At 43.7% G+C, this 20,458-nt stretch overlaps 1 protein-coding gene across 1 annotated transcript in view; it reads left to right on the top strand.

Annotated features, from left to right (window-relative positions):
* Positions 1 to 1,482: 1,482 nt before the first annotated feature.
* TTBK1 (tau tubulin kinase 1) overlaps positions 1,483 to 20,458 on the top strand; it is a 204,998-nt gene continuing 186,022 nt past the window's right edge. The window contains exon 1 of the mRNA XM_040430869.1: positions 1,483 to 1,617. The gene's annotated coding sequence lies outside the window, so the exon portion shown is untranslated. The remainder of the gene's footprint in view (positions 1,618 to 20,458) is intronic.

Genomic DNA, 20,458 nt, shown 5'->3' with positions numbered 1-20,458 from the left:
CATTGTATAGGTGCTGTGTATAGTGTTACATTGTATAGGTGCTGTGTATAGTGTTACATTGTATAGGTGCTGTGTATAGTGTTACATTGTATAGGTGCTGTGTATAGTGTTACATTGTATAGGTGCTGTGTATAGTGTTACATTGTATAGGTGCTGTGTATAGTGTTACATTGTATAGGTGCTGTGTGTATAGTGTTACATTGTATAGGTGCTGTGTATAGTGTTACATTGTATAGGTGCTGTGTATAGTGTTACATTGTATAGGTGCTGTGTACAGTGTTACATTGTATAGGTGCTGTGTATAGTGTTACATTGTATAGGTGCTGTGTATAGTGTTACATTGTATAGGTGCTGTGTATAGTGTTACATTGTATAGGTGCTGTGTATAGTGTTACATTGTATAGGTGCTGTGTATAGTGTTACATTGTATAGGTGCTGTGTATATAGTGTTACATTGTATAGGTGCTGTGTATAGTGTTACATTGTATAGGTGCTGTGTATAGTGTTACATTGTATAGGTGCTGTGTATAGTGTTACATTGTATAGGTGCTGTGTATAGTGTTACATTGTATAGGTGCTGTGTACAGTGTTACATTGTATAGGTGCTGTGTATAGTGTTACATTGTATAGGTGCTGTATATAGTGTTACATTGTATAGGTGCTGTGTATAGTGTTACACTGTATAGGTGCTGTGTATAGTGTTACATTGTATAGGTGCTGTGTATAGTGTTACATTGTATAGGTGCTGTGTATAGTGTTACATTGTATAGGTGCTGTGTATAGTGTTACATTGTATAGGTGCTGTGTACAGTGTTACATTGTATAGGTGCTGTGTATAGTGTTACATTGTATAGGTGCTGTATATAGTGTTACATTGTATAGGTGCTGTGTATAGTGTTACACTGTATAGGTGCTGTGTATAGTGTTACATTGTATAGGTGCTGTGTATAGTGTTACACTGTATAGGTGCTGTGTATAGTGTTACATTGTATAGGTGCTGTATAGTGTTACATTGTATAGGTGCTGTGTATAGTGTTACATTGTATAGGTGCTGTGTATAGTGTTACATTGTATAGGTGCTGTGTATAGTGTTACATTGTATAGGTGCTGTGTATAGTGTTACATTGTATAGGTGCTGTGTATAGTGTTACATTGTATAGGTGCTGTGTGTATAGTGTTACATTGTATAGGTGCTGTGTATAGTGTTACATTGTATAGGTGCTGTGTATAGTGTTACATTGTGTCAGTGGGTGTGTATAGTGTTACATTGTATAGGTGCTGTGTATAGTGTTACATTGTATAGGTGCTGTGTATATAGTGTTACATTGTATAGGTGCTGTGTATATAGTGTTACATTGTATAGGTGCTGTGTATAGTGTTACATTGTGTCAGTGGGTGTGTTGCAGGCCGTGACGTCAGTGCAGTGGTCGCGGTGCATTGTGGGAGTATCCGGATCCTCTGCAGCACCAGGGACAGCGCCGGAGCCGGACACGCTGGAGACTGGGGCGGCCGGGTCACCGCTGCGCCTGGAAGATGCCGCCCGCCTTCACATGAGCCGCCCGGCCCCGCCCGCTGCTCACACCCGGCACAGACTCCGGGCAGGACCGGAGCCAAGAGGTGAGACCGAGGGGGTGACCTCTGCGGGCGGGGGCGGCGTGTACCCGGGGGTGACAATGACAGCCGAGGAGCTGAGCTGTTTGTGGGGGGTGGGCAGTGTGTGTACGGGGGTGGGATGGGGGTGATGGCAACCAGAATGTGAAGGGGGGGGGGACATTATTATTACTGACGGGTGTAGCTTGTAGGTTTGGGTGTGATTATTAGTGACCGATATAACTTGTAGGTTAGGGTGTGATTATTAGTGACGGGTGTAACTTGTAGGTTTAGGTGTGATTATTAGTGACGGGTGTAACTTGTAGGTTAGGGTGTGATTATTAGTGACGGGTGTAACTTGTAGGTTAGTGTGTGATTATTAGTGGCTGGTGTAACTTGTAGGTTTAGGTGTGATTATTAGTGACGGGTGTAACTTGTAGGTTAGGGTGTGATTATTAGTGACGGGTGTAACTTGTAGGTTAGTGTGTGATTATTAGTGGCTGGTGTAACTTGTAGGTTTAGGTGTGATTATTAGTGACGGGTGTAACTTGTAGGTTAGGGTGTGATTATTAGTGACGGGTGTAACTTGTAGGTTAGGGTGTGATTATTAGTGACGGGTGTAACTTGTAGGTTAGGGTGTGATTATTAGTGACGGGTGTAACTTGTAGGTTTAGGTGTGATTATTAGTGACGGGTGTAACTTGTAGGTTAGTGTGTGATTATTAGTGACGGGTGTAACTTGTAGGTTAGGGTGTGATTATTAGTGACGGGTGTAACTTGTAGGTTTAGGTGTGATTATTAGTGACGGGTGTAACTTGTAGGTTTAGGTGTGATTATTAGTGACGGGTGTAACTTGTATGTTAGTGTGTGATTATTAGTGACGGGTGTAACTTGTAGGTTAGGGTGTGATTATTAGTGACGGGTGTAACTTGTAGGTTAGGGTGTGATTATTAGTGACCGATGTAACTTGTAGGTTTGGGTGTGATTATTAGTGACCGATATAACTTGTAGGTTAGGGTGTGATTATTAGTGACGGGTGTAACTTGTAGGTTTGTGTGTGATTATTAGTGACCGATATAACTTGTAGGTTTGGGTGTGATTATTAGTGACCGATATAATTTGTAGGTTTGGGTGTGATTATTACTTCTGGGTATAACATGTTGATTTAAGTGTTTTTATCTATGGCTGACTCGGATGATTTGAGGTGTAATTCTTACTGACGGGTGCAGCTTGTAGATTTAGGATCTATTTTTACTCCTTGCGTTAACATGAAGATTTTGGTGTTTTTTTTGGGCGTATTTATTGCTCACTCTGATGGTTCTAGGTGTCATTTACGGTGATTGGCACTGCTAGCTCTAGGTGTAATTTGGGATGATTCTGATGGTTTTTATGGCTATTATTACTTCTAGGTGTAATTTATGTTCCAATTATTATTTGAGGTTGACATTTATGATTCCAGGTGCATTACTGCTTGACTTTAGTGATTCCAGGTGTTATTGGATGACACTGATGATTCCAGGTGTTATTGGGTGACACTGGTGATTCCAGGTGTTATTGGATGACACTGGTGATTCCAGGTGTTATTGGATGACACTGGTGATTCCAGGTGTTATTGGATGACACTGGTGATTCCAGGTGTTATTGGATGATACTGGTGATTCCAGGTGTTATTGGATGACACTGGTGATTCCAGGTGTTATTGGATGACACTGGTGATTCCAGGTGTTATTGGATGACACTGGTGATTCCAGGTGTTATTGGATGATACTTATGATTCCAGTTATTTTTGGATGATACTTATGATTCCAGTTATTTTTGGATGACACTGATGATTCCAGGTGTTATTGGATGACACTGATTCCAGGTGTTATTCAATGACACTGATTCCAGGTGTTATTGGATAATACTGATGATTCCAGTTGTTTTTGGATGATACTGGTGATTCCAGTTGTTATTGGGTAACACTGATGATTTCAGGTGTTATTGAATGACACTGATTCCAGGTGTTATTGGATGACACTGATTCCAGGTGTTATTGGATGACACTGATGATTCCAGGTGATATTGGATGACACTGATGATTCCAGTTGTTTTTGGATGACACTGGTGATTCCAGGTGTTATTGGATGACACTGGTGATTCCAGGTGTTATTGGATGATACTGATGATTCCAGTTATTTTTGGATGATACTGGTGATTCCAGTTGTTATTGGGTAACACTGATGATTCCAAGTGTTATTGGATGACACTGATTCCAGGTGTTATTGGATGACACTGGTGATTCCAGGTGTTATTGGATGACACTGGTGATTCCAGGTGTTATTGGATGACACTGATTCCAGGTGTTATTGGATGACACTGATGTTTCCAGGTGTTATTGGATGACACTGGTGATTCCAGTTGTTATTGGGTGACACTGGTGATTCCAGGTGTTATTGGATGACACTGGTGATTCCAGGTGTTATTGGGTGACACTGGTGATTCCAGGTGTTATTGGGTGACACTGGTGATTCCAGGTGTTATTGGGTGACACTGGTGATTCCAGGTGTTATTGGGTGACACTGGTGATTCCAGGTGTTATTGGGTGACACTGGTGATTCCAGGTGTTATTGGGTGACACTGGTGATTCCAGGTGTTATTGGGTGACACTGGTGATTCCAGGTGTTATTGGGTGACACTGGTGATTCCAGGTGTTATTGGGTGACACTAATGTTTCCAGGTGTTATTGGATGACACTGGTGATTCCAGGTGTTATTGGGTGACACTGGTGATTCCAGGTGTTATTGGGTGACACTGGTGATTCCAGGTGTTATTGGGTGACACTGGTGATTCCAGGTGTTATTGGGTGACACTGGTGATTCCAGGTGTTATTGGGTGACACTGGTGATTCCAGGTGTTATTGGGTGACACTGGTGATTCCAGGTGTTATTGGGTGACACTGGTGATTCCAGGTGTTATTGGGTGACACTGGTGATTCCAGGTGTTATTGGGTGACACTGGTGATTCCAGGTGTTATTGGGTGACACTGGTGATTCCAGGTGTTATTGGGTGACACTGGTGATTCCAGGTGTTATTGGGTGACACTGGTGATTCCAGGTGTTATTGGGTAACACTGGTGATTCCAGGTGTTATTGGGTGACACTGGTGATTCCAGGTGTTATTGGGTGACACTGGTGATTCCAGGTGTTATTGGGTGACACTGGTGATTCCAGGTGTTATTGGGTGACACTGGTGATTCCAGGTGTTATTGGGTGACACTGGTGATTCCAGGTGTTATTGGGTGACACTGGTGATTCCAGGTGTTATTGGGTGACACTGGTGATTCCAGGTGTTATTGGATGATATTGGTGATTCTACGTTTTATTGGACATCTTTAGTGATTCCAGTTGTTCTTTGTTGACCCTAGTAATTCCAGATGATACTCGTGATTCCATATTTCTTTGGATGACTCTTGTGATTGCAGGTGTTGGATGACACTGGTGATTCCTGGTGTTATTGGATGATACTAGTGATTCTAGTTGTTATTGGGGGACACTGGTGATTCCAGGTGTTTTTGGATAATACTGGTAATTCCAGGTGTTTTTGGATAATACTGGTAATTCCAGGTGTTATTGGATGATGCTGGTGATTCCAGGTTTTATTGGTTGAGACCAATCATTCCAGGTTTTATTGGAAGACGGTAGTGATTGTTTGTGCTCCTACCTCTGGGGTTACTATTACTGCGGGGTGACACTGATGACTCCAGGGTTCATTATTACTGTGAGGTGACACTGATGATTAGAAGGTGCATTATTACTGCGGGGTGACACTGACGATTCGAGGGTTCTTTATTACTGCGGGGTGATACTGACGATTAAAGGGTTTTTTATTACTGCAGGGTGACAATGACGATTAGAAGGTTCATTATTACTGCGGAGTGACACTGACGATTATAGGGTTCATTATTACTGCAGGGTGATACTGACGATTATAGGGTTCATTATTACTGCGGGGTGACACTGACGATTATAGGGTTCATTATTACTGCGGGGTGACATTGACGATTAAAGGGTTTTTTATTACTGCAGGGTGATACTGACGATTATAGGGTTCATTATTACTGCGGGGTGACACTGACGATTACAGGGTTCATGATTACTGCAGGGTGACACTGACGATTAGAAGGTTCATGATTACTGCAGGGTGATACTGACGATTACAGAGTTCATAATTACTGCAGGGTGACACTGACGATTAGAGGGTTCTTTATTATTGTGGGGTGACATTGACGATTACAGGGTTCATTATTACTGGGGGTGACACTGACGATTAGAGGCGTCATGATTACTGCGGGGTGACACTGATGATTAGAGGGTTTATTATTACTGCGGGTGACACTGACGATTAGAGGGTTCATTATTACTGTGGGGTGACATTAACGATTAGAGGTTTCATGATTACTGCAGGGTGATACTGATGTTTAGAGAGTTCATTATTACTGCGGGGTGACACTGACGATTAGAAGGTTCCTGATTACTGATTGGTGACACTGATGATTAGAGAGTTCTTTATTACTGCAGGGTGACACTGACGATTAGAGTGTTTATTATTACTGTTGGGTGACATTGACGATTAGAGGGTTCATGAATACTGCCGGGTGACACTGTTAATTAGAAGATTCCTGATTACTGCAGGGTGACACTGATGATTAGAAGGTGCATTATTACTGCAGAGTGACACTGATAATTAGAGAGTTTATGATTACTAGGGGGTGACACTGACGATTAGAGGGTTCATTATTACTGCCGGGTGACACTGATGATTAGAAGGTGCATTATTACTACGGGGTGACACTGACGATTAGAGGGTTCATTATTACTGCGGGGTGACACTGACGATTAGAGGGTTCATTATTACTGCCGGGTGACACTGATGATTAGAAGGTGCATTATTACTAGGGGGTGACAATGACGATTAGAGGGTTCATTATTACTGCGGGGTGACACTGACGATTTTAGGGATTATTATTAGTGGGGGTGACACTGATGATTAGAGGGCTCATTATTACTGCGGGGTGACACTGATGATTCAAGGTGTTATTATTACTGTGGGGTTACACTGTTGATTCCCGATATTTTTATTATTTTTGATGTAACATTGATGATTTTTGCAATTATTATTTCTGCGGGGCGACAATGATGATTCCAGGTGTTATCATTACTGCTGGGTGAGACTGTTGATTTATGGGGTTTTTTATTACTGCAGGGTGACACTGAAGATTCCAAGGTTTCTTATCACTGCACTGTGAAAATTAGGATTTGTTGTGTTATTATTAATGCAGGGTGACACCTGTGATTACTGGGGTTATTGTTTCTGCGGGGTGTCGCTAATGATTTCTGGTGTTAATATTAATGGGGGGGTGATACTGGTGATTCCAGGGGTTATTATTCCGGGTGTTGTTGTCATGTCTCAGTGTTATTACTACCGCCTGATAACACTGATGATTCCGGGTGTTATAATGTCTCAGTGTTATTACTACCGCCTGATAACACAGATTATTCCGGGTGTTGTTATCATGTCTCAGTGTTATTACTACCGCCTGATAACACTGATGAGTCCGGGTGTTATAATGTCTCAGTGTTATTACTACCGCCTGATAACACAGATTATTCCGGGTGTTGTTATCATGTCTCAGTGTTATTACTACCGCCTGATAACACTGACGATTCTGGGTGTTGTTGTCATGTCTCGGTGTTATTACTGCCGCCTGATAACACTGATGATTCTGGGTGTTGTTGTCATTTATCAGTGTTATTACTACCGCCTGATAACACTGATGATTCTGGGTGTTGTTGTCATGTCTCAGTGTTATTACTACCGCCTGATAACACTGATGATTCCGGGTGTTGTTATCATGTCTCAGTGTTATTACTACCGCCTGATAACACTGATGATTCCGGGTGTTGTCATGTCTCAGTGTTATTACTACTGCCTGATAACACTGATGATTCCGGGTGTTGTTGTCATTTATCAGTGTTATTACTACCGCCTGATAACACTGATGATTCCGGGTGTTGTCATGTCTCAGTGTTATTACTACCGCCTGATAACACTGATGATTCTAGGTGTTGTTGTCATGTCTCGGTGTTATTACTACCGCCTGATAACACTGATGATTCCGGGTGTTGTCATGTCTCAGTGTTATTACTACCGCCTGATAACACTGATGATTCTAGGTGTTGTTGTCATGTCTCAGTGTTATTACTACCGCCTGATAACACTGATGATTCCGGGTGTTGTCATGTCTCAGTGTTATTACTGCCGCCTGATAACACTGATGATTCTAGGTGGTGTTGTCATGTCTCGGTGTTATTACTACTGCCTGATAACACTGATGATTCCGGGTGTTATCATGTCTCAGTGTTATTACTGCCGCCTGATAACACTGATGATTCTAGGTGTTGTTGTCATGTCTCGGTGTTATTACTGCCGCCTGATAACACTGATGATTCTGGGTGTTGTTATCATGTCTCAGTGTTGTTACTACTGCCTGATAACACTGATGATTCCGGGTGTTGTTATCATGTCTCAGTGTTATTACTACCGCCTGATAACACTGATAATTCTGGGTGTTGTTGTCATGTCTCAGTGTTATTACTTCCGCCTGATAACACTGATGAGTCCCGGTGTTATAATGTCTCAGTGTTATTACTACCGCCTGATAACACTGACGATTCTGGGTGTTGTTATCATGTCTCAGTGTTATTACTACCGCCTGATAACACTGACGATTCTGGGTGTTGTTGTCATTTATCAGTGTTATTACTACCGCCTGATAACACAGATTATTCCGGGTGTTGTTATCATGTCTCAGTGCTATTACTACCGCCTAATAGCACTGATGATTCCGGGTGTTGTTATCATGTCTCAGTGCTATTACTACCGCCTGATAACACTGATGAGTCTGGGTGTTATAATGTCTCAGTGTTATTACTACCGCCTGATAACACTGATGAGTCCGGGTGTTGTTGTTATAACACCAAATAGCAATAGCTCCAACCACAGATTGTTAAGTGCTGTCGATATCCAAAGAAACTCTAACACACCAAAATCGTACACAGCAACGATTGATATAAAATATATCTCACGGACCGTGTTCCATGGACGTCTGCATGAGGCTTTATCTGGAGGTAGTAATAACACTGAGACATAACAACACCAGGAATCATCAGTATTTCCAGGCGGTAGTAATAACACTGAGACATAATAACAACACCAGGAATCATCAGTGTCACCAGGAGGTAGTAATAACACTGAGACATAATAACAAAACCCGGAATCATCTGTGTCACCAGGAGGTAGTAATAACACTGAGACATAATAACAACACCCGGAATTATCAGTGTCATCAGGCGGTAGTAACATCACTGAGACAGAATAACAACACCTGGAATCATCACTGTCATCAGGCGGTAGTAACATCACTGAGACAGAATAACAACACCCGGAATTATCAGTGTTATCAGATGGTAGTAATAACACTGAGAATTGATAACAACACCCAGAATCATCAGTGTTATCAGGAGGTAGTAATAACAATGAGACATAATAACAACACCCGGAATCATCAGTGTTATCAGGAGGTAGTAACAACACTAGGGCATGACAACAACACCCAGAATTATCAGTGTCATCAGGCGGTAGTAACATCACTGAGACAGAATAACAACACCCGGAATCATAAACACTGCAAACACTGCGATTCTGGGTTGTACTATTACTGCCGGTTATAACTACTGTATTTTTGTAGATCATTAGTGATGATACTAAGTTAGAATTTTGCTGCCGCTGTAACTATTACTGTTTATTGTCGCTGATTATTTTGGGTTGTACTATTACTATTGGATGTTACTGACAATTCTAGCTTTTACTGCCTTGTGTAACTACTAGATTACTGTTGGATGTCACTGATGATTTTTGGTTGTACTTTAACTCCCGAGTGTAACTATTAGTGTTTGACATCACTGACTGTTCTGGGTTTTCTCTTGCTATTGGACTTCACTGATGATTCTGGTTTGTACTATTTCTGCCAGGTGTAACTAATACTGTCAGACATCACTTTTCACCCTCTCCACTCTACAGAAACTGCCCTCACTAAAGTGTCTAACGATCTGACAGCAAAAAGGAATGGCAACTATTCTCTACCGATTCTTCTGGATCTCTCTGCAGCCTTTGACACTGTAGACCACCATCTGCTCATCACCATGCTCCACTCAATTGGCCTTAAGGACACTGCTCTCTCCTGGTTCTCTACCTATCTCACTGCCGACCCCTTTAGTGCTCTCATCGGACAGACTATGAGTAGATTTGGCTTTCAGTATTTTCATTATGCTGATGATACCCAGCTATTCACTTCATCCCCTGACATCACCCCTGCTTTACTCCAAAACACCAGTAATTGTCTCTCAGCTGTTTGTAACATCATGTCCTCTCTGTATCTAAAACTGAACTTCTTGTCTTTCCCCCATCTACCAACCCACCTAAACCTGATATTTCAGTTTCGGTCTGAGGCACTATCATAACTCCTGGGCAGCATGCCCGCTGTCTTGGGATCTTTCCTTCGTTCCCCATATCCGTTCCCCATGACGTGCTTGCTCTTTTCGTCTGCAACTCAAGAATATCGCCAGAATCCGCCCTTTTCTTACGGTGGAAACTGCCACAACTCTTGTTGCTTTGATTCATTCTCTGGTCTCCCTCTTACTAAACTCTTCCCCCTTCAGTCTGTCCTAAATTCTGTATCCAGGCTCATCTATCTGTCCACTTGCTATACTGATGCTACTAGCCTATGCCAGTCACTTCACTGGTTGCCCATCCATCACAGAATACAGTTCAAACTTCTCACCCACAAAGCTCTTCACAGTGCTGCACCCCTACATCTCCTCATCATCTCTGTCTACCATCCTACCTGTACTCTCCACAGTGCTGCACCCCTACATCTCCTCCTCATCTCTGTCTACCATCCTACCTGTACTCTCCACAGTGCTGCACTCCCTACATCTCCTCCTCATCTCTGTCTACCATCCTACCTGTGCTCTCCACAGTGCTGCACCTCCTACATCTCCTCCTCATCTCTGTCTACCATCCTACCTGTACTCTCCACAGTGCTGCACCCCCTACATCTCCTCCTCATCTCTGTCTACCATCCTACCTGTACTCTCCACAGTGCTGCACCCTCTACATCTCCTCCTCATCTCTGTCTACCATCCTACCTGTACTCTCCACAGTGCTGCACCCCCTACATCTCCTCCTCATCTCTGTCTACCATCCTACCTGTACTCTCCACAGTGCTGCACCTCCTACATCTCCTCCTCATCTCTGTCTACCATCCTACCTGTACTCTCCACAGTGCTGCACCTCCTACATCTCCTCCTCATCTCTGTCTACCATCCTACCTGTACTCTCCACAGTGCTGCACCCCCTACATCTCCTCCTCATCTCTGTCTACCATCCTACCTGTACTCTCCACAGTGCTGCACCCCCTACATCTCCTCCTCATCTCTGTCTACCATCCTACCTGTACTCTCCACAGTGCTACACCTCCTACATCTCCTCCTCATCTCTGTCTACCATCCTACCTGTACTCTCCACAGTGCTGCACCTCCTACATCTCCTCCTCATCTCTGTCTACCATCCTACCTGTACTCTCCACAGTGCTGCACCTCCTACATCTCCTCCTCATCTCTGTCTACCATCCTACCTGTGCTCTCCACAGTGCTGCACCCCCTACATCTCCTCCTCATCTCTGTCTACCATCCTACCTGTACTCTCCACAGTGCTGCACCCCTACATCTCCTCCTCATCTCTGTCTACCATCCTACCTGTGCTCTCCACAGTGCTGCACCCCCTACATCTCCTCCTCATCTCTGTCTACCATCCTACCTGTACTCTCCACAGTGCTGCACCTCCTACATCTCCTCCTCATCTCTGTATACCATCCTACCTGTACTCTCCACAGTGCTGCACCCCTACATCTCCTCCTCATCTCTGTCTACCATCCTACCTGTACTCTCCACAGTGCTGCACTCCTACATCTCATCCTCATCTCTGTCTACCATCCTACCTGTACTCTCCACAGTGCTGCACTCCTACATCTCATCCTCATCTCTGTCTACCATCCTACCTGTACTCTCCACAGTGCTGCACCTCCTACCTCTCCTCCTCATCTCTGTCTACCATCCTACCTGTACTCTCCACAGTGCTGCACCCCCTACATCTCCTCCTCATCTCTGTCTACCATCCTACCTGTACTCTCCACAGTGCTGCACCCCCTACATCTCCTCCTCATCTCTGTCTACCATCCTACCTGTACTCTCCACAGTGCTGCACCCCCTACATCTCCTCCTCATCTCTGTCTACCATCCTACCTGTGCTCTCCACAGTGCTGCACCCCTACATCTCCTCCTCATCTCTGTCTACCATCCTACCTGTACTCTCCACAATGCTGCACCCCCTACATCTCCTCCTTATCTATGTCTACCATCCTACCCGTCCTCTCCACAGTGCTGCTCCCCCTACATCTCCTCCTCATCTCTGTCTACCATCCTACCTGTGCTCTCCACAGTGCTGCACCCCCTACATCTCCTCCTCATCTCTGTCTACCATCCTACCTCTACTCTCCACAGTGCTGCACCTCCTACATCTCCTCCTCATCTCTGTCTACCATCCTACCTGTACTCTCCACAGTGCTGCACCTCCTACATCTCTTCCCTCATCTCTGTCTACCATCCTACCTGTACTCTCCACAGTGCTGCACCTCCTACATCTCCTCCTCATCTCTGTCTGCCATCCTACCTGTACTCTCCACAGTGCTGCACCCCCTATATCTCCTCCTCATCTCTGTCTACCATCCTACCTGTACTCTCCACAGTGCTGCACCTCCTACATCTCCTCCTCATCTCTGTCTACCATCCTACCTGTACTCTCCACAGTGCTGCACCTCCTACATCTCTTCCCTCATCTCTGTCTACCATCCTACCTGTACTCTCCACAGTGCTGCACCCCCTACATCTCCTCCTTATCACTGTCTACCATCCTACCTGTACTCTCCACAGTGCTGCACCTCCTACATCTCCTCCTCATCTCTGTCTACCATCCTACCTGTGCTCTCCACAGTGCTGCACCCCCTACATCTCCTCCTCATCTCTGTCTACCATCCTACCTGTACTCTCCACAGTGCTGCACCCCTACATCTCCTCCTCATCTCTGTCTACCATCCTACCTGTACTCTCCACAGTGCTGCACCCCCTACATCTCCTCCTCATCTCTGTCTACCATCCTACCTGTACTCTCCACAGTGCTGCACCCCCTACATCTCCTCCTCATCTCTGTCTACCATCCTACCTGTACTCTCCACAGTGCTGCACCTCCTACATCTCCTCCTCATCTCTGTCTACCATCCTACCTGTACTCTCCACAGTGCTGCACCTCCTACATCTCCTCCTCATCTCTGTCTACCATCCTACCTGTACTCTCCACAGTGCTGCACCCCCTACATCTCCTCCTCATCTCTGTCTACCATCCTACCTGTACTCTCCACAGTGCTGCACCCCTACATCTCCTCCTCATCTCTGTCTACCATCCTACCTGTACTCTCCACAGTGCTGCACCCCTACATCTCCTCCTCATCTCTGTCTACCATCCTACCTGTACTCTCCACAGTGCTGCACCCCCTACATCTCCTCCTCATCTCTGTCTACCATCCTACCTGTGCTCTCCACAGTGCTGCACCTCCTACATCCCCTCCTCATCTCTGTCTACCATCCTACCTGTGCTCTCCACAGTGCTGCACTCCTACATCTCCTCCTCATCTCTGTCTACCATCCTACCTGTGCTCTCCACAGTGCTGCACCTCCTACATCTCCTCCTCATCTCTGTCTACCATCCTACCTGTGCTCTCCACAGTGCTGCACCTCTACATCTCCTCCTCATCTCTGTCTACCATCCTACCTGTACTCTCCACAGTGCTGCACCTCCTACATCTCCTCCTCATCTCTGTCTACCATCCTACCTGTGCTCTCCACAGTGCTGCACCTCCTACATCTCCTCCTCATCTCTGTCTACCATCCTACCTGTGCTCTCCACAGTGCTGCACCCCCTACATCTCCTCCCTCATCTCTGTCTACCATCCTACTTGTGCTCTTGTTGTAACTATTACTGTTGTCAGGGCCAGTTTTAGACAAAGTGTGACCCTGGGAAAGATTTTAAGTGGAGCACCAAAAGAAATATTGCACAAACACATTCACATATAGCCGGCCTGCACTGATTTTGTATTGCACATGGTTTTTCTACGCAGATTCTTGTGCAGTGAAACTGCAGTGTAATCCAGTACCAGCAAGGTGTAAAGGATGATCTTTAGGATAGGTCATCATTATCCGATCGGCTGCCGCCCTTGTCCTGTCACATGGCCTAGTTGCAGTTCAATCCTATCGAAGTGAAAGGAGATGATCTCCATTACCAAGCATGGCTGCTGTCTGATGTCCGGCGCTGGGCTTGGTGAACTCTTGTGAGATCAGTGGCCTCTTCAAACATCTGGGGTGTCAGGAGTCGGATCCCCACTGATCTGACACTGATGACCTATCCTGAGGATAGACCATCCATATCAAATTCCCAGGTAAACCCTTTAACTGAAAAAAACAAGAAGCAGGTTGGAAGGATAAACCTAGTGTAACTCTCCTTTAAAAACACTTCCTAGATGTCCTAGGGGTCACCCGGACACCGTCGAGGTGTCACCACATGTTGCTGCTCTCCTGAAGGGATGGTACGGCGTGGTGCACCCCAATGGGAAATAAGTCCAGAGAGTCAGGGTCTGCAGTAACCAGGGGGCTTCTTTACTAGAGGAATTCAGGTCCAAAACAATACAGGAGAGGCATAGGGCTGGCTTCTCCAGTCTCCTCCCTGAGACGAGGCATAGGGCTGGCTTCTCCAGTCTCCTCCCTGAGACGAGGCATAGGGCTGGCTTCTCCAGTCTCCTCCCTGAGACGAGGCATAGGGCTGGCTTCTCCAGTCTCCTCCCTGAGATGAGGCATAGGGCCGGCTTCTCCAGTCTCCTCCCTGAGATGAGGCATAGGGCTGGCTTCTCCAGTCTCCTCCCTGAGACGAGGCATAGGGCCGGCTTCTCCAGTCTCCTCCCTGAGATGAGGCATAGGGCTGGCTTCTCCAGTCTCCTCCCTGAGACGAGGCATAGGGCTGGCTGGTGACCCATGGTCTGTGTCTCAGCGTCCCCATCTCAGCATCTTCTGGTCACTCAGTAGTCTGGCAGAGTCTTCCTCTCCAAGCACTGGGGCGGATCAGACTGCTCTCCTTTATATACCATTTCTATCTAGACTAGAACCTTCTAGTGGGAGGGGCGGAGTGGAGAAACTCAGCACAAACAGATACAATGTTACACTTTCCGTCTCTCATAGACTTACATTAGAGCTTCAATGATACTCAATGGCAATGACACTGCAGATTTTCCAGACAAAAACAAGTTTCCAGACATAACAACAGAGCTAAGGGTGGATTCACACTAGCGTTCGGGATAACCATGCTATAATGGAAAATAACGGAATGCCCAAACAGAATGCAAAACAGAAGCCTTTAAAAGCATTCCGTTTGCTTTCCATCTTAATAGAAGTCTTAAAGTATTAAACAGTATTATAGAAGTCTATGGGAAAGCATAACGGATTTGTCTAAATCCCAGACGGATCCGTTTTGACTCCCATAGACTTCTACTAGGACAGAAAGCAAACGGAATGCCTTTTAAAGGCTTCCGTTTTGCATTCCGTCATAATACAAGTCTATGGGCAGAAGAACGGATCTGTCCTTCCGTCTTATGGATTCTGTTACTTTCCGTTATAACCATGTTATAACGGAAAGCCATAACGGAATCCCTAACGCTAGTGTGAACCCACCCTAAACCAGACATTTAAAAGGTCAATCTGTCTGATTTTGGTGGTAAACAACTCTGGCTTTTTCCCTCCAAAACACACTCTTCTTTAAAGCCTATCGCAGCTGTGGAAAATTACCAGCTTCTCATTCAAAGTCCCAAAAGTCTCTCAGTATTCATGAACCCATTCCACAGAGCCATGTAAATACAGTGATAATGAACAGGATATATATCACAACATATATATCACAACATATATATAAAATGCAGGTACACAGTATTAAACAGTATAAGTTAACCCTTTCAAGAGAAATAAAGTAAGAAGTTTTAACTTTGCATAGGGGATATAGGCAAATATCCACAAATGTCCAAATGTCAAAGTACTCCCTGCTCTAGGGCACTACATAACTATTACTTTTGGATATCATGGATTATTCTGGTTGTACTGTTACTGCCGGGTGTAACTATTACTGTTGGATGTTACTTATCATTCTAGGTTGTACTATTACTGCCGGGTGTAACTATTACTGTTGGATGTCACTGATCAGTCTGGGTTTTATATTACTGCCAGGTGTAACTATTATTGTTGGATATCAGTGATATATCTACGTTGTACTATTACTGCTGGGTGTAACTATTATTGTTGGATGTCACTGATATATCTGGGTTGTACTATTACTTCTGGGTGTAACTATTACTGTTGGATGTCAGTGATATATCTGGGTTGTACTATTACTGCTGTGTGTAACTATTACTGTTGGATGTCACTGATATATCTGGGTTGTACTATTAGTGCTGGGTGTAACTATTACTATTGGATATCACTGATATATCTGAGTTGTACTATTACTGCTGGGTGTAACTATTACTGTTGGATGTCAGTGATATATCTGGGTTGTACTATTACTGCTGTGTGTAACTATTACTGTTGGATGTCACTGATATATCTGGGTTGTACTATTAGTGCTGGGTGTAACTATTACTATTGGATATCACTGATATATCTGAGTTGTACTATTACTGCTGGGTGTAACTATTATTGTTGGATGTCACTGATATATCTGGGTTGTACTATTACTGTTGGATGTCACTGATTATATCTGGGCTGTAGTATTACTGCTGGGTGTAACTATTACTGTTGGATGTCACTGATATATCTGGGCTGTAGTATTACTGCTGGGTGTAACTATTACTGTTGGATGTCACTGATATATCTGAGTTGTTCTATTACTGCTGGGTGTAACTATTACTGTTGGATGTCAGTGATATATCTGGGTTGTACTATTACTGCTGGGTGTAACTATTACTGTTGGATGTCACTGATTATTCTGGGTTGTACTATTACTGTCAGGTGTAACTGTTACTGTTGGATATCACTGATATATCTGGGTTGTACTATTACTGCTGGGTGTAACTATTACTGTTGGATGTCAGTGATATATCTGGGTTGTACTATTACTGCTGGGTGTAACTATTACTGTTGGATGTCAGTGATATATCTGGGCTGTAGTATTACTGCTGGGTGTAACTATTACTGTTGGATGTCACTGATATATCTGGGCTGTAGTATTACTGCTGGGTGTAACTATTACTGTTGGATGTCACTGATCATTCTGGGTTGTACTATTACTGCTGTGTGTAACTATTACTGCTGGATGTCACAGATTATTCTGGGTTGTACTATTACTGCCGGGTGTAACTGTTACTGTTGGATATCACTGATATATCAGGATTGTACTATTACTGCCGGGTGTAACTGTTACTGTTGGATGTCACTGATATATCTGGGTTGTACTATTACTGCTGGGTGTAACTATTATTGTTTGATGTCACTGATATATCTGGGTTGTACTATTACTGCTGGGTGTAACTATTACTGTTGGATGTCAGTGATATATCTGGGTTGTACTATTACTGCTGGGTGTAACTATTACTATTGGATGTCACTGATATATCTGGGTTGTACTATTACTTCTGGGTGTAACTATTACTGTTGGATGTCAGTGATATATCTGGGTTGTACTATTACTGCTGGGTGTATTTATTACTGGGGGATGTCACTGATATATCTGGGTTGTACTATTACTGCTGGGTGTAACTATTACTGCTGGATGTCACTGATATATCTGGGTTGTACTATTACTGCTGGGTGTAACTATTACTGGGGGATGTCACTGATATATCTGGGTTGTACTATTACTGCTGGGTGTAACTGTTGCCGTTGGATGTCACTGATATATCTGTGTTGTACTATTACTGCTGGGTGTAACTATTACTGTTGGACGTCACTGATATATCTGGGTTGTACTATTACTGCCGGGTGTAACTATTACTGCTGGATGCCACTGATATATCTGGGTTGTACTATTACTGTCAGGTGTAACTATTACTGGGGGATGTCACTGATATATCTGAGTTGTACTATTACTGCTGGGTGTATTTATTACTGTTGGATATCACTGATATATCTGGGTTGTACTATTACTGTCAGGTGTAACTATTACTGTTGGATGTCACTGATATATCTGGGTTGTACTATTACTGCTGGGTGTATTTATTACTGGGGGATGTCACTGATATATCTGGGTTGTACTATTACTGCTGGGTGTAACTATTACTGCTGGATGTCACTGATATATCTGGGTTGTACTATTACTGCTGGGTGTAACTATTACTGCTGGATGTCACTGATATATCTGGGTTGTACTATTACTGCTGGGTGTAACTATTACTGGGGGATGTCACTGATATATCTGGGTTGTACTATTACTGCTGGGTGTAACTGTTGCCGTTGGATGTCACTGATATATCTGTGTTGTACTATTACTGCTGGGTGTAACTATTACTGTTGGACGTCACTGATATATCTGGGTTGTACTATTACTGCCGGGTGTAACTATTACTGCTGGATGCCACTGATATATCTGGGTTGTACTATTACTGTCAGGTGTAACTATTACTGGGGGATGTCACTGATATATCTGAGTTGTACTATTACTGCTGGGTGTAACTATTACTGCTGGATATCAGTGATATATCTGGGCTGTAGTATTACTGCTGGGTGTAACTATTACTGGGGGATGTCACTGATATATCTGGGTTGTACTATTACTGCTGGGTGTAACTATTACTGTTGGATGTCACTGATATATCTGGGTTGTACTATTACTGCTGGGTGTAACTATTACTGGGGGATGTCACTGATATATCTGGGTTGTACTATTACTGCTGGGTGTAACTGTTGCCGTTGGATGTCACTGATATATCTGTGTTGTACTATTACTGCTGGGTGTAACTATTACTGTTGGACGTCACTGATATATCTGGGTTGTACTATTACTGCCGGGTGTAACTATTACTGCTGGATGCCACTGATATATCTGGGTTGTACTATTACTGTCAGGTGTAACTATTACTGGGGGATGTCACTGATATATCTGGATTGTACTATTACTGCTGGGTGTAACTATTACTGTTGGATATCACTGATATATCTGGGTTGTACTATTACTGTCAGGTGTAACTATTACTGTTGGATGTCACTGATTTATTCTGGGTTGTACTATTACTGCCGGGTGTAACTGTTACTGTTGGATATCACTGATATATCTGGGTTGTACTATTACTGCTGGGTGTAACTATTACTGTTGGATGTCACTGATTATTCTGGGTTGTACTATTACTGCCGGGTGTAACTGTTGCCGTTGGATGTCACTGATATATCTGGGTTGTACTATTACTGCCGGGTGTAACTATTACTGCTGGATGCCACTGATATATCTGGGTTGTACTATTACTGTCAGGTGTAACTATTACTGGGGAATGTCACTGATATATCTGAGTTGTACTATTACTGCCGGGTGTAACTGTTACTGTTGGATGTCACTGATTATTCTGGGTTGTACTATTACTGTCAGGTGTAACTATTACTGGGGGATGTCACTGATATATCTGAGTTGTACTATTACTGCTGGGTGTAACTATTACTGCTGGATATCAGTGATATATCTGGGCTGTAGTATTACTGCTGGGTGTAACTATTACTGGGGGATGTCACTGATATATCTGGGTTGTACTATTACTGCTGGGTGTAACTATTACTGTTGGATATCACTGATATATCTGGGTTGTACTATTACTGTCAGGTGTAACTATTACTGTTGGATGTCACTGATATATCTGGGTTGTACTATTACTGCTGGGTGTATTTATTACTGGGGGATGTCACTGATATATCTGGGTTGTACTATTACTGCTGGGTGTAACTATTACTGCTGGATGTCACTGATATATCTGGGTTGTACTATTACTGCTGGGTGTAACTATTACTGCTGGATGTCACTGATATATCTGGGTTGTACTATTACTGCTGGGTGTAACTATTACTGGGGGATGTCACTGATATATCTGGGTTGTACTATTACTGCTGGGTGTAACTGTTGCCGTTGGATGTCACTGATATATCTGTGTTGTACTATTACTGCTGGGTGTAACTATTACTGTTGGACGTCACTGATATATCTGGGTTGTACTATTACTGTCAGGTGTAACTATTACTGGGGGATGTCACTGATATATCTGAGTTGTACTATTACTGCTGGGTGTAACTATTACTGCTGGATATCAGTGATATATCTGGGCTGTAGTATTACTGCTGGGTGTAACTATTACTGGGGGATGTCACTGATATATCTGGGTTGTACTATTACTGCTGGGTGTAACTATTACTGTTGGATGTCACTGATATATCTGGGTTGTACTATTACTGCTGGGTGTAACTATTACTGGGGGATGTCACTGATATATCTGGGTTGTACTATTACTGCTGGGTGTAACTGTTGCCGTTGGATGTCACTGATATATCTGTGTTGTACTATTACTGCTGGGTGTAACTATTACTGTTGGACGTCACTGATATATCTGGGTTGTACTATTACTGCCGGGTGTAACTATTACTGCTGGA

This window comes from Bufo bufo, chromosome 4 (genome assembly GCF_905171765.1).
Source record: "Bufo bufo chromosome 4, aBufBuf1.1, whole genome shotgun sequence".
Lineage (NCBI taxonomy): Eukaryota > Metazoa > Chordata > Amphibia > Anura > Bufonidae > Bufo > Bufo bufo.
This window is presented reverse-complemented; position numbering and strand designations above follow the sequence as displayed.